Source organism: Mytilus trossulus, chromosome 2, assembly GCF_036588685.1.
Source record: "Mytilus trossulus isolate FHL-02 chromosome 2, PNRI_Mtr1.1.1.hap1, whole genome shotgun sequence".
NCBI classification, from domain to species: Eukaryota; Metazoa; Mollusca; class Bivalvia; order Mytilida; family Mytilidae; genus Mytilus; species Mytilus trossulus.
The window spans coordinates 7,056,806-7,069,403 of NC_086374.1; positions in this window are offsets into that span (position 1 = coordinate 7,056,806).

Genomic DNA, 12,598 nt, shown 5'->3' on the forward strand with positions numbered 1-12,598 from the left:
CAATATAATACAATATTATACCCTTATATGAAGTATGAAAAGGGACAAACTTGCGTTGGCCTAATTCTTGCAACTTTTATTGTAATGAACTTAAAATACGAAATGCGCATGCGCACGTACAATCTTTTAATCCAGGGTACAGGGAAACCACTTGAAGGTGTAGAGCCGACTTTTAAATTGGTCCTCATGACTATTGATAATAAAATCAAATGGCAATGCAACTATTTCAAAGTAAGAATATGTATTATATACCTAGATAATTATCAGATATCTATGCGTATTAGACGTTTCACACTCGCCTGGCGTTAATGTTCATAATTATAGCGAAAAAATGGGGGAAATAAAATATTTATAGCAGTATATGTAGTATAACACTAAATGATATAAAATATTTTAGTATAACACTATTTCAAACTGCTAAAAATATTTTATTTCCTCCTTTTTTTTCCGCTATATTAAAGAAATTGTCAGGCGGCTGCATTTCTGTCAACTGACCTGTATCCTGTGGGTGTTTCACAATTCTCAGGGTTACCTGTGATACTCGCTAGTCCGTTAAATAAGTTACCCAGGAATTCCGAAAATGATCCGTTTTCATTATGATTCCTAAGCCATCAGACTGATTTCTTAAGTAATTTTCCTTTGAAATACGGCAGCAAATTCGTAATTCTAGCTACAATGACCAGGAAGGGCCGTTTAACTAGCTGTGTGTGCTGTCAAATTAACTGACCCATTAATTGTATGGCTTCTCTTGACAGCTTTGGTGTCAAACACACTAATAACCTTAGCTTTTATAGGTTGTAAATAATTTGTGTATTTCAAATATAAAAAAAAATATGTGGTATGCGGATTGCCATATTCGACCGTGCGAGGGCAATAACCCAGCCAAGGTAGTTAAACACCTCCATTTGTTGGATTGCCAATGAGACAATTCTCCACAAGAGACCAAATGACACATACATTAGGTTACCGTACGGTCTATAACAATGAGTAAAGCCCATACCGCATAGTCAGCTATAAAAGGCCCCGAAATGACAATTCAAAACAATACAAACGAGAAAAATAATATAACGGCCTAGTGTATGTACGAAAGTTGTTTACAACAATTTGAGTTACTTCCCCTCTTTGTCACCTTTCAAAACAAACTCCTTGGATTTACGTTTATATAATTTGTAAAATAGACTAAACGAATCTAAAACAAATTGAATTTCAAATACATATTACTTTTCATTATTTTTCTACCTTAGTACAATTACAGCGTCTAGAACACCCACATGCTGGATGTCGGCTATGCTTCACATTGGGTGGCGGTTTCGAGCGGAGAAAAACGATCCCGGCAAGTTCAAGTACCAACATTTCTTTTTTGAGAGTTGTTAGTACCAATATTGCACGGAAGGAACCGAACCATAATCTGTTTCCTGCAAGCAATAGTAGACGTTTCCAGTGGCCTGTTTTCTCAAACACCTCTCCCTAGTTCTTCAAATGCAAGTTTCAGGATAAAATACTACTTTTGACGATTTTTTTCATGTATTTACTTAGAAATGAAGTTCAATCATGGAATTTAACCAAATGCCAGCTTAAGGATGTATTCTTCTGACATTTCATTCTCGTTCAGTCTCATTGAAATCTTGTTCTAGAATTATTTCCAAAACATGTGATATAAGAAGAAAATAGCAATGAATTTGAAAATTATCATAATCAAACTTAACTCTGTGAAAGAATTGTCTATCTTATAAATAGTTTTTGAGTAATGAAATTTACAAATTTTATTACTAATCAAGTCAATCTTTTTTAGTGAAATTTTGAGAAAAATGGGTGAGCGGTACAGAAAAAAATAATTTACCAGAAACCTACCCATTCCATATACCTTTAATTGTCTTTTCAAATTTCATAAATATGTATTTTTTTCAATCATTTATAGCAAGAGAGTTGAAAAATATGCATTTTGTTCTTTAAAGAGAGAAAAATAAAAAAAAATAAAAAATTGTCAATATGGTAAATTTGACACGAAAAAGCATCAAAATCTGATAATACTGTCTTGTATTAACACTTACCTATAGTTTTTGTGAGTTGAATTTATTCAGATTGGTCCCCTTCATCTTTATTGAGAGTTTGAAAAAAAGTTAAATTGTGTAACTGTGATTTTTTTTCACGATAATTGCCCAAAAATGGGTAAAAACTGATTAAGGGAAAGGTACCAGATAAATGGACTAAAAGCATAATCAATCCAGTTTTTAAACCTGGATCTGAAGATAGAACGATTCCTTTAAATTACCGGGTACTTACATTAATATCTGTCCCTAGTAAAATATATTGCCATGTTCTCAATACTCGTTTTAATTCATGGCTCGCAAAGTACTGTGTGATTAACAGAACGGATTCAGAGAGAAACGAAGTTGCAAGGAACGGGCATAAATGGAAAGTTCCTGTCTGCGATTCAGTCTTTGTATGATAACGTGAAATGTGCTGTAAAAGAATGGCAAGCCGTTCTCGTCAAAACTATGTTTAAACCATTTTTTTTTTGAATTTACATACTGAGAATTAAAAAATAAACACAATGAGATTAAAAAACCTAAAAACACACACTGAGAATAAAATATTACACAATGAGATTTCATAAAGACGAACTGTCTTTCTGAGATTACAAAAAACCTAAAAACACACACTGAGAATTGAAAATTACACACTGAGAATTGAAAATTACACACTAAGATTTCAAAAAGACACACTGAGATGAAATAAACTGAAAAACACACATTGAGAATTGAAAATTACACAATGAGATTTGTGCGCACATTTTATGCGCCCATATCTAATTAGTATATTTAATCTGAATCTATTACAAGCTTAAATAACTAGGGGGCAGAACTCGCTTTTCATCTGTAGCCTAGGTTCCTGTCTCCAATTGTCATTGCAATGCGAACTCAGAATAGGCCGGGATCCCAGACTATTCTTATTTGGCGCCATGGCATCCTTACAATTTTCTCAAGTAACTGTGAGCAAGCACAACAAAATTATGGCAAGCCGTTCTCGTCAAAACTATGTTTAAACCATTTTTCGAAAAATTTACACACTGAGAATTACAACAAAGCACACTGAGATTTAAAAACTTCAAAGCACAAACTGAGAATTAAAAAAAAAATACACACTGAGATTTCATAAAGACGCACTGAGATTACAAAAATGAAAAACTAACACTGAGAATTGAAAATTACACACTGAGAATTGAAAATTACACACTGAGAATTGAAAATTACACACTGACATTTCAAAAAGACACACTGAGAATAGATTAACTGAAAACACACATTGAGAATTTAAAATTACACACTGAGATTTGTGTGCACTTTTTATGCGCACATATCTTATTAGCATACTTAATCTGAATCTATTACAAACTTAAAACAAATAGGGGACAGAACTCGTTAGTCAGGCCTTCGATTTGGTTCCAAATTATTTATAAAAAAAACTTTAGAAATACAAGAACAAGAAAAATAGCCAGTTAGTTCTTGTGGATGGTCAAAAGCACATGTCACAGAAAAAGAGCACATCTCTATACCTGAAACTGAGGTTAATGTACACTGGCCGAGATATTTTTTTCTGAAACAAGTTCGTGTCTGGATGATGAATAAATGACAGGAAATTCAACCGCACCGTAATAACTTTTATATTGTAGTGATACAAATCAGTATACTTAGGACTAATAGTATTATACTTATATAGTATACACAGAAAATTGGTTTTTGCGTTTGCATTCCCGAAGTTACTCATCTCTTCCTTCCTTTATACTGTTTTTATACTAAAGGTTACAATTGAATTCAAAGTTATTTGTGCAAACATGCACATACAGAGTAAACAAAAGAAAATAGTAGCATGAATTCCATGCGTATAGAATTATAGCACTTTTCAGTATACACAACAACGAGATTGGGAAATATAACATACCTGTCAACTGTCGATATTTGCGGGGGATTTCCCCCATGGAGGCTCTCAAATTCAAATTTTGAAAGAGCAATTGTGTGCACATTTTAGACAACACAATTAATTTTACAATGACTTTAGGCTTATGAGAGTATGAAAATTAAAATGTATTTGAATACCCCCTTGAAGGTTTTTTAGGACTATGACAGCCATCTTGCACGCAAAACCCCCATGGGCATTTTGAAAAGTTGGCACCGGTATGCGTTATTTGTATAATAAAGTACATAACCGCCCTTGCATGCCTATGTTTATTTATTAAACCCTGTGCGGGAAAAATTTGCCATTCCAGGATTGGCAAATCTGACTTTGTCGGTTTACAAGATATCAAAAATATTTTTTGCCCAAGTGATAGATAATCAAAAATGTTAAATTTCCCCATATGTCCCAACATGTCACCATTGTCACTATTGTCACCACAGCTGATTAAAAGTACATTTCACATGGGAAAAGTTAAAGTTCCCATGGGAAAGTAAAAGTTTCAATGGGAAAAGTAAATGTTTCAATGGGAAAAGTAAAAGTTCTCATGGGAATTTTAAAGTTCCCATCGGAACTTTAATATCCCATGGGAACATTGGTAGATAGTTTCTTCCCATGGGACATTTTTTCTTCCCATGGGAACTAAATTTCTTCCCATGGGAAGATATATTTTTCCCATGGGAACATTATTTTTTTTTTCTTTTTTTCTTCTTCAGAATTTGTAAAAGAGCTGTGTAATATCGCAATGGACTGACAGTCACTATAGTTTTACACTCAAAAGTCTTTTAATATCGTTGAATGATTGATAGAAATTCTACCGTCCAGCGGCTGATTTTACAATTTGAATCTCTCAGATTTGTGTTCGGTCAATAGCATCGTGTATTTCATGTAATAGTGTTCGCTGAACTGTCAAGTATCAGAGCCATGCTTTTGTATTTCAGAATTTAATTTAAGAATAAAAATCATAATTCTGTTTTAATCTATATATACATGGGGAATCACGAATCATGTTTAAGATTATTTTCTAATTAAAACCCTATAATTTCATGAAATTGACATCATAATTATTATTAATGTACTTATTCTCTTTCGTCGACGTAACTCGATATGTGTGGTTTTCGCCACTAGAAAGATGTGCACTTATTTTTTTTAAATTTAGTTTCATTGATTTGGTCAAATTTCCTAATCATGCTAATGCAATGTTGTTACTCGACTACACAAAAATCTTTTATTTCTATTCATTTTTCACAAACTTTTGAAAGTCTTGTTAGATTTTTCTTTTATGATCTCTCAGGTAAATATCAAAGGGAATCCAGAGTTTTCCATTTCCAAGGACGAATCAGGATTAAATATAATCTTTATGATATATTCACTTGTACTTTACTCGTAGGCTTTCTTCGTGTAATTTATAGTTTAAAGGAATTATTTGATGAGTTTAACTGTTGATCAACTTTAAAAATATTAGGGTTTGACTAACAGTAGTTCCGTAAAAAAAAATCTTTCTATAGTTAAAATGTTCTACAATTCATATTTGTAATGGTACTCGTCACCAATGTTGTTTGTGTCACAGAGACGGCAGATTATGTTTTCTCTCTTTAAATCCTGCCACCTTCCAGATTCAATCGGCAAGTGGCGACTGACTACCACATCTATATTCATTTTGCATATTATATAAATGAATTTAGTAAGGTAAATATGTCATTATGAAAAGTAGTTTTCAAATTATTAATTCTTTTTGAAAATACAACAACATTAAGTTTTATGCAATTATGTAATAACAGATAAGCATTCTTGTTGAAACTGGTCTTTGGGTTTCCGTTTGATAAATATTGACACCTATTTATCTCTAACTGTGCATTATAATGACTCTATAATATTGAACATACTCATACCGCAGATCACACCGTAATTATCAAAAACATTTTTTTCATATATGATATCCACTTAGTTTCTATTCTGTTATTAGCATAATCAGAGACATATAATACATTATGTCTCTGGCATTATCAAGGATTTCGAAATATTTGTAATTTGCAATTTTTTTTAATTTGTATTTTTTCCTCACTAGGTACGTGAAATAATATTTTAAATTTATTGAAAAATTGCATTACGGGCATATTCTATACTTCTATACTTCTAAGTTTGAATTAAGAGTCTAAACTTTTTCAAATATTGAATACGCAACAAAAATCTCTGTCAAGGCATTTGATTGGGTATTAGTTTAAAGGTAGGCGTGGTTTTCGGTAACTTTCCTCCAATCATGCAACTGGCCTATTCGACAAAACTGTGTGCGCTGATGCGCGTAAACTGGCTGGCCACAGACCACAATTAATTCCTCTATCAGTTCTTTAGAACGTTTTGTATCATTAAAAAAATTGCACCGAATCTTTTTGTCTAGTTTTTTGTGTGTGTAATGTATAGTTCAAGTCCAAAAATATATCCAAAATTCAGAAAGATTGCTTTCACACATCTTACAAATTTAGCCAATACACATCCATACCCCTATTGACAAGTCAAGAGATGTTCCGAAAACTTTAAATATTACCTTTTTGCACTTGGCCTAATCACTCATTCCATATCAAAATCAGTTTAAATACAACATGCAAACAATTATTTCACCTCTCTTCTTCCATTTCCACCCAAAAAAATCTAAGAAATGAGTGAGGAAGGGAAAGAAAAAAAATTAAGGCAAAATACACTGTAATTAAAAGGAACTATATATCGTAGTCTTGGGCCGCTATTGTGACGGCACGTGTTTTACATCGGAATCTGTCGTGCGTGACCAATGTTTATTGTATAATTTCTTGTCATGTGGTCAAATTATGTGACATATACGTTTTAAAGGTTGAAACTTAAATTTGCTTTTTGAAAGATTATCGGCAGTGCCGATATACGGTGTAAAGTGTTTAAAAAAAACCCAAGACTTTTAAAAATAAAAGAAGGATGCATATCAACAGAGAATATAATCAGGGACTATTATACTAAAGTATTATAGTCCCATATAGTATAATACATGTATTATATGGCTCAGATATTAACCATAACGTGTTCTGGAAAAAAATTAAGTGTCCGAGAATTTGAATTACCTAATAAGGCAGTGGCGGATCCAGCCATTTGAAAAAAGGGGTGGGGGCGGGGGGGATGGGGGGGGGGGGGGGGTGTCCCAACCCAGGACAAAGTGGGGTTCCAACTATATGTCCCCACTCAAATGCATTGATCTTTGGTAAATCGCTGATTTATAATCGTAGAAGTGATTTGTGACTGTTATACGTAGAGACATCTATACGCATTCTGGTTTACGTTTACAATGAACACACTATACATGTTTCTTTGACTGAATATCAATCATTTTTGGGCAGACTTGCTTTATCTTTGTATTCGTAAAAAATATCGTACGTTTCATTATATTTGAATGCTTCAAAAAAGCTTCAAAATACTATAAGCTTGTATTGTTACTTTTTTAGGGTCGATTTCTGTTTGTATATTAAACATACAACAAAAGTTTATATTGGTAAATGCAAGGATTTGTATTTGTTAACTATACAAACCCTTGGTATATGGTAAGTTATTGTTTCATTTTACATGTTTACCATTGGTGACATCAAATAAAATGTTTCGCGGGTTGTACTATAAAGCCATACGAAATTTAAATATCATATTTATATGCAAACTGAAGGATCTGAAATTTAAATTATACATGTATGTTTAAACCGTATACTAGTAATGAATACGGAACGCGGGTATCGCACAAAGTCATCCAGACTAGCCGAATTATAAATACTAGCATCCGTACTTCGATGATCACTTGATCCAAAATTAAGCCTTTCAGATGGAGAAGAAAACGCATTTGGTTAAGGACTACAATTGAAAAGGTAACATTTAATACCAATCCATGCAAAATAGTCAGATGTATGTTCCTGAGTGTATAATACACAAAGAAAGGGTTGTTATCTACTGTTGAACTAAGTAAGGTAGTATAGTTACCATACGCCTTCATGTTACAGATACGATCGACGTGCACTACAGCAGAATTACGGTTTCAGTTTCACACATATTAATTGGGCTTATTTGAAATCTCCTGCATGATTTTTTTATATTCGCATTTTCGACGCAGCAAAGCAAGTTCGATCTATAGGTCATATACATGTATGCATTTAACAATATTCAATCGTTGTACCAAATTGTAGAACATGTAGAAAAATCCGTCCGTTCCGATCAAATCTTAACTGAAGTACCATTGTGCACATATATACGGACGCTGGATTTAAATCAGATCGTATACTGATCTGGCAGTTTTTGACTTTTTTTTTGTGCAAAATAAATACTTTAAATGTGACTATCTTTAGTTCCGAATCTTTCTATCTTTCCATACCAACGATCGACAAGTGCGTTCATTTTTGTGAATCAATAATTAAATGTTTTGAAATATCCATTATTATTGACAAGTAGTACACAGTTACATTTTTCAAATTTTACCGATGGAAAAATATATCTCAATAAATTGCTTATTCCTCAAATCTTTGGTTGGAATTAAATATCATTCTTTGCACGAAAAATATATTTCATAAACAATTGGTAGTATATAAAATTGACTACACGTATGAGTTTAGTAATTAAATATAGTATATCAATGTACACATGATGTATATTATAAACGATATTTTTTTTAAAATAAAGTCCCAAATTACCGTCCGCGCGTACACTGCTCAACAGGCGGTGCCTCGGCGTTTTACGTTTCCGCAAATTGGCATTACTTTTCCGCGAAAAAAAGATGACGTTTCCGGAAAAAAAAGTTTACGTTTCCGCAAATAAATATTTTACTTTTCCGGAAAAAAAGTAACTATTCCGGAAAAAATAAATTATTACTTTTCCGCAAATAATTAAGGAATACCTATTGATCGAAAGCAAAGCTATAATAAAAAATTTAATATGCATTAAGTTAAAAGTCATCGTAAGTAAAAAACAACATTAAAATGTATATATGAAAACGTATGTTCAAAAATATCTTGATATGAGTTCATAAGTCAGTTCTGGCAAATATTTGTAGCCAACACGTCGTGCAAAGTCCATAGCAGCACATTCACCGTTTACAAGTTCTCTTTTTTGTTCAGGAAGGAGTCCATCTTCTCCTTTTCATACTTCCGAACGAGTGATGTTACAGTTAGACTTCTCATCTTTATGTAAGATGTTGTCTTCAGTTTCAATAGCACATCGACAAAGACAATATGGTATGATGGCTAGCTTGAAACTGCTCGTTCAGGTAGGCACTAAAAGACTCGACACCATTCGTTGTTCTCTTTTCCTCGGGGTCAGGGGTGATGCCCAAATGCTTGGTGAAAATCTCAATTGCCATCCAAATGAAATTCCAATATATTATCGGCAGACCTCATGCATTTATCGTCAGATCATGGAAATATTATATTGACAATATCGTCAATATAACACTTCCATGGTCAGATGGAGCATCGGCAATTAATTCAACAAAGCTTTCTTTAATCATGTCAGTTGGCAAGTAAGCCAAACCAGAGACATATAATACTAGTGTAAAACCATTCTATTTAAGTTATATAAAAAACGAGAAACGAGAAACACGTATTTTAAAATTACATAAACAAACGACAACTACTGTTCATAAGATTCGTGACCAGGTTCATACATTTGCAGAGGGCCGTTAAAAGTTTTAATGGTGCCAAACCTTCTCCCTTTTTCTGAAACAATATTATACATCACAACATAGAAAAACACATATAAATACATATCAAATGTATATTCACACGATAAAGCTTTGGTAACTATAAACTGAGAAAAAAGTTACTATCATTTAAAAATCTTACTCGTGACGTCGCCGACGTTATATTATACAAGGCGGAAAATTTAGCTTATCATGCTACTCACGGGGGAAATATTGGCATGATCCTAGTTTTCCCCTTACAACGCTGAAGGGGAAAAGTTGGATCATGCGGAAATTTTGGCATGGGGGAAGAATGGCTATAGGACACCGGTATTACATCAAGTAAACAGGCAATGTCAGTTTCTAATTCTTATGCACAACAAAAGTAATATAAGACAATACATCTTTACAGAGACATAGTAGACCTGTAGCCAGCATATTTTATAAGTTTTATATAGAAATTGCGTTGTGTCCACTTGTGTCCGCCTGTGTCCCCTCATTTCTAGAAGTTTTATATTGAAAAAGTACTGTGTCCAGCTGTGTCCACCTGTAGCCAGCAAATTTTATAAGTTTTATATAGAAATTGCGTTGTGTCCACTTGTGTCCGCCTGTGTCCCCTCATTTCTAGAAGTTTTATATTGAAAAAGTACTGTGTCCAGCTGTGTCCACCTGTAGCCAGCAAATTTTATAAGTTTTATATAGAAATTGCGTTGTGTCCACTTGTGTCCGCCTGTGTCCCCTCATTTCTAGAAGTTTTTTTTATAGAAATTGCGTTGTGTCCAAGTGTGTCCGCCTGTGTCCCCTCATTTCTAGAAGTTTTATATTGAAATAGCACTGTGTCCAGTTGTGTCCACCTGTAGCCAGCAGATTTTATAAGTTTTATATAGAAATAACGTTGTGTCCACTTGTGTCCGCCTGTAACCCCCCATATCAAGAAGTTTTATATAGGAATAGTACTGTGTCCAGCTGTGTCCACCTGTAGCCAGCATATTTTATAAGTTTTATATAGAAATTGCGTTGTGTCCACTTGTGTCCGCCTGTATCCCCTCATTTCTAGAAGTTTTATATTGAAAAAGTACTGTGTCCAGCTGTGTCCACCTGTAGTCAGCAAATTTTATAAGTTTTATATAGAAATTGCGTTGTGTCCACTTGTGTCCGCCTGTGTCCCCTCATTTCTAGAAGTTTTATATTGAAATATCACTGTGTCCAGTTGTGTCCACCTGTAGCCAGCAGATTTTATAAGTTTTATATAGAAATTACGTTGTGTCCAGTTGTGTCCACCTGTAGCCAGCAGATACTATAAGTTTTATATAGAAATTGCGTTGTGTCCACTTGTGTCCGCCTGTGTCCCCTCATTTCTAGAAGTTTTTTTTTATAGAAATTGCGTTGTGTCCAAGTGTGTCCGCCTGTGTCCCCTCATTTCTAGAAGTTTTATATTGAAATAGCACTGTGTCCAGTTGTGTCCACCTGTAGCCAGCAGATTTTATAAGTTTTATATAGAAATAACGTTGTGTCCACTTGTGTCCGCCTGTAACCCCCCATATCAAGAAGTTTTATATAGGAATAGTACTGTGTCCAGCTGTGTCCACCTGTAGCCAGCATATTTTATAAGTTTTATATAGAAATTGCGTTGTGTCCACTTGTGTCCGCCTGTATCCCCTCATTTCTAGAAGTTTTATATTGAAAAAGTACTGTGTCCAGCTGTGTCCACCTGTAGCCAGCAAATTTTATAAGTTTTATATAGAAATTGCGTTGTGTCCACTTGTGTCCGCCTGTGTCCCCTCATTTCTAGAAGTTTTATATTGAAATAGCACTGTGTCCAGTTGTGTCCACCTGTAGCCAGCAGATTTTATAAGTTTTATATAGAAATTACGTTGTGTCCACTTGTGTCCGCCTGTAACCCCCCATATCAAGAAGTTTTATAAAGGAATAGTACTGTGTCCAGCTGTGTCCACCTGTAGCCAGCATATTTTAGAAGTTTTATATAGAAATTGCGTTGTGTCCACTTGTGTCCGCCTGTATCCCCTCATTTCTAGAAGTTTTATATTGAAAAAGCACTGTGTCCAGCTGTGTCCACCTGTAGCCAGCAAATTTTATAAGTTTTATATAGAAATTGCGTTGTGTCCACTTGTGTCCGCCTGTATGGCGACGGCAGATATAGGTGAAATCTTTACAGTCATTTTACTCAAATTTAGCATGTTTTTGTCACTAGTTACTCAGCTGCAAGGTTTTTCTATACCATTACAGCATATTTGAATCGTAAGGGTGCACTGGAATTGTCTAAGCGCTTTGAAAATTGCCGTTGAAAAATTCGGGATGATAATCGTAACTCTGAATAAAAGATAATCGTAATTATGGTATTAAAAAATGCGAAGATAATCGTAACTGGATAGTGTTTTATTTATATTGACACTAAAAACGTATATCTGATAGCACATGATGAAATTATGGTGATGAATTAATCACGTTTCAACATCTTATGGCATACACAATGTATCTTTTTGTGCATATATTATTAATGGTTCTAATGAAAACAGCTACATACTATTATATCATAAAATTGGTAGGGTGAACATTCTTTAAGAAATTTGGATATGGGAAAAACACGAATTATGTTAAAATACAGAAAACTCCCAAGAACTAGGAATGTCACAAAATATGGGAATGAGCGATGAGGCAATTTTATAGGAATGTATGATATAAAGCAATCTTTATCAGGGGAAACGCATGTGTCACCCTACATCAGATTTGTGTTTAATAAAATTGAGAATGGAAATGGGGAATGTATCAAAGAGACAACAACCCGACCATAGAAAAGAACAACAACAGAAGGTCACCAATAGGTCTTCAATGTCGCGAGAAATTCCCGCACCCGGGGGCGTCCTTCAGCTGGCCCAAAGACTGGTAAAGAACATTGATTTATCCTGAATGAAAACATAGTTAATATAGTAATTATTGTTTTAAATCATTTAA